Genomic DNA, 841 nt, shown 5'->3' on the forward strand with positions numbered 1-841 from the left:
AGGAGGAGGAGGAGGAGGAGGAGATGTCAAATTGTGTTAAAATGTCCTCAAAACCTGACAAACTATCTTAACCCTTCTTGGCTTACGGTGATCGTACATGAATGATGATATTGTTCCGTCCAGAGAGACGGCGATCGTATCGGTAATCATGATTTTTCCCGCTTGACATTTGAAGATTGGCGCGGGCTGTGTCATTATTTCTTGGCATTGCTCGATAATGAATTACTGGATCATATAGTGACTGAAACCAACTGATATTTCTGATATTTCAAAATTACCCGTGAGTAGGGAACGGAAAATAAATTCATCCACCGTAAGCCAAGGGTTAAAATGTCCTCAAAACATGAGAGAGAGAGAGAGAGAGAGAGAGAGAGAGAGAGAGAGAGAGAGAGAGAGAGAGAGAGAGAGAGAGAGAGAGAGAGAGAGAGAGAGAGAGAGAGAGAGAGAGACCTTAGTGTTTTAGTGTGTGGAGGCCATAAATTCAGAGTGTTATTGAAGCAGTGGGTCTTAAAATGTCATCAGAACCTGCCAAATTGTCTTAAAATGCCATCAAAACCTGTCAAACTTTCTTAAATTGCAGTTAAAATCTGCCAAACTCTCTTAATATGTCATGAAAACATGTCAAACTGTCTTAATATGCCCTTAGAACATGCCAAACTGTCTTAAAATGTGTTCAAAACATGCCAAACTATTTTACCATGGCCTCAAAACCAGCTAAACTGTCTCAAATTTCCTCAAAACATAACAAACTACCTTAATATGCCCTCCAAATCTGCCAAACTGTCTTCAATTTCCCTAAAAACCTCCAAAATTTTCTTAATATACCCTCAAAACATACCAA

The sequence above is a fragment of the Portunus trituberculatus genome, chromosome 11 (assembly GCF_017591435.1).
Source record: "Portunus trituberculatus isolate SZX2019 chromosome 11, ASM1759143v1, whole genome shotgun sequence".
In the NCBI taxonomy this organism is placed as follows: domain Eukaryota; kingdom Metazoa; phylum Arthropoda; class Malacostraca; order Decapoda; family Portunidae; genus Portunus; species Portunus trituberculatus.